Source organism: Rattus norvegicus, chromosome 19 (genome assembly GCF_036323735.1).
Source record: "Rattus norvegicus strain BN/NHsdMcwi chromosome 19, GRCr8, whole genome shotgun sequence".
NCBI lineage: Eukaryota > Metazoa > Chordata > Mammalia > Rodentia > Muridae > Rattus > Rattus norvegicus.
In genome coordinates, this window is record NC_086037.1 from 57,436,915 (window position 1) to 57,439,678 (window position 2,764).

General features: G+C 42.9%; 1 non-coding gene across 1 annotated transcript; it reads left to right on the forward strand.

Moving 5' to 3' along the window:
* The first annotated feature begins 286 nt into the window (after positions 1-286).
* On the forward strand, positions 287-390 carry LOC120098710 (small nucleolar RNA U13). The gene has a single exon (XR_005497128.1). It is a non-coding gene; the product is annotated as a small nucleolar RNA U13 (small nucleolar RNA).
* Positions 391-2,764: the final 2,374 nt, after the last annotated feature.

Below are 2,764 nucleotides of genomic sequence, written 5' to 3' on the forward strand. Positions count from 1 at the left end.
GGACAGGTAAGCCAGCAGCACAGGCTTGTAATCGCTGCTAGTCCAAGGCAGTGAGATTCCTAGTTCAAAGCCTGCCTGTACCACAGGGTGGGTTCTAGGCCCGGCTGGACAACTTGGTATGACCCCGAGTAAAAACAAACAAGCAGAGAAGTCTTGGGACACGGCTGAATGGTAGAGTAGCTGTCGAGCATGTGGGAGATACTGCGCTCGTTACAGAAAGCTGCAGGCCAAAGAGCAAAGCAAGAGCTCATACACACGCAAACAAAAGGTTAAAACTAAAACGGAGATCCTTTCGGTTCATAAAGCGTGATGATTGGGTGTTCATGCCATTGTGTGACATGTGCTGCCCACTAAACCTTGTTATGACATGGGCACATTACCTGACTGACGAGAAAAACAAAACAAGATAAAACTAAAACGGAGTGCCTAATCTTCCCACCCATCTTTCTCCTATACGGTCACCTGTTTTCATTCGAGACAGGGTGCCATTGTGGTCCTGGTTGGCTGAATCTGCTATGTGTCACAGATTGGTCTGGAACTCAGGGCAATCCTCCTGCCTCAGTGCCACAAGCACTAAGATTGCATGTGCACATCACTAGGCCAGGCAAGAGTCGGATCTCTCTATTATTTGTTGCTCTGCCGGCCGATTGTTTTCATGATTGAAATGCAATTGGTAAAACTATCAACTTAGATAACACATCAGAGTTTGAAGGGGTATCTGATGTCATCAAGCACTACCTGAAAACATTGTTATCAGTTTGTTACTTTATGTGTTTGTTCATTTAGTGTGTATCACAATGAAAGTATGGTCAGAGAACAACTTTCAGGAGTCCTTTCCTTCAACAATGTGAGTTCTGGCAATTGAACTCGGGTACATATTTGGTGGCAAACACCTTTACCTGCTAAGCTACTTCATCAGCCCCAGGCCTTCTTTAAGGGCACATGTATTGTGACATTGAAATTCTGAAAAGTAGAAAAATAATTGCTACTAACATTGGTATAGTGGGAGAAAGAGAATTTTGCATTTAATCGTTAGTTAACACCAATTTGAATAGCTGAACCAACTGTAACGTGAAAAGAGAGTTGTTAGGGAGGTTGAAAAGTGAAACTTTGTCATAGAAGTAAAGCGTGTGTGTGTGTGTGTGTGTGTGTGTGTGTGTGTGTGTGTGTGTGTGTAGGCATGCACGTGCATAGGTGTGCATACGTGCCTGCAAGTGTGTCTTATCTGCTACCACCAAAACTCATTTACCAGGTTAAAAAAAATCTAACTACTGTATCGACATTAATTTTGCTAGCTAGCAGAACTTTTCCTAATAATTGCTCTGCGAGAGTTAAATGCTAGGTCAGCAAACTCGTGTTCCGTTGATCTGCTATTATGCAAGATTATGCAATTTCTGTTGAGTGGTTCTTAGAGGCTTACAGAACAGATGAACTTTGTTCTGAACATGGATTAACTTCCTCCCCACTTCCTAGCCTCATTTAGCCTCCTTCGTGTGAGCATAGGTGTGTTCAACTAATATTTGTATTTGGCTTAAATAGCGGAGAAAATGAACTCTCTGAAAGGGCTATTACACTTGATTTATCTGTGATCTGAAGAACTAGAGCCATAGAGGCTTTTGACACTGGTCATGATTTGGAGGGGTGTGTGTGTGTGTGTGTGTGTGTGTGTGTGTGAATTGAAGCGGTTGACTTTAGGGCAGTAAGATGGCTTGTCCAGTAAAGGAACTTTACACTCAGCTGTCCTTGATCCCTCAATCGATTCCAGGACCCATGTGTTGGAGAAAGAGATCTTTCTGTATGAGACAATTGCATGGATAATAATAAAGTACTTAGAGCCAATATTTAATAACACTTGATGAAATCACAAGAAAATCTGAATCTCATAAATATTGTTCATTAAAATACTGTGTTTGATGCTGGATGTGGTAGCACATGCTTTTGATCCTGTCCTTAGATAGAAAGGTGGAGGCGGAGGCAGAGGCGGGGGGCGGGGCGGGGGGCGGGGCGAGGGCGGAGACAGGCAGAGTTCCAGGCTAGCTGGGGCTACAGAATGAGACTGTGTTAGAGTCATTTGTCAAGCAGGTGACTTCAGCAGCTGGTGTCAGTCTGTTAAAACATTGGCGGGTTGTTCTTAAAATGTGGTTTCCTAGAGCAGAAACAGGGGCACGCCTTGGGAAGTTCTTAGAAACACAAACTTGGGGAACCTACTCAAGCCCAGAATCTGGGCCCAGGGCCTAGAAATCCTTGTAGATCATGACTTTGGTGGTGAAGTTTCATATATTGAACGTTACGTGAAACCCTATTGAATTAGGTTTGCTCATCCATCCCGTCTTTCCCTGCGCACATTTCTGATAATGCCTTCCTCCTCCTCTGCCCCTCCCCTTCTTTCTCCTTTCCCCTTCCTTCTTTCTTCTGCTATCTCTTTCTCTCTCATGCATAAGTTCCATTTATTTGTGTTTTTATTCTTTAATCTCTCCCAGATAATGGCCTCACTAATGCATTGCTCCACGCGGAGAATCTATTAACTTTTAAGATAAAAAGTTCATTTGCTAAAATTTCTCCATATGTTCAGACTCATAAAATGCTTGGTCTCATTGTTGCGATACAAACCAGAGACTTTCTCTTTCACTCAGCTTTGCTCTAACTCTAGGAACGATCTTCTGGTCCCAGATAGATTTTTAACACAGCTCCTTTGCTTTATGAAATCTAGAACCTTCCACGGTAGATGTCACTACAATGGTCATAGGTGTATATAAAATTCTAA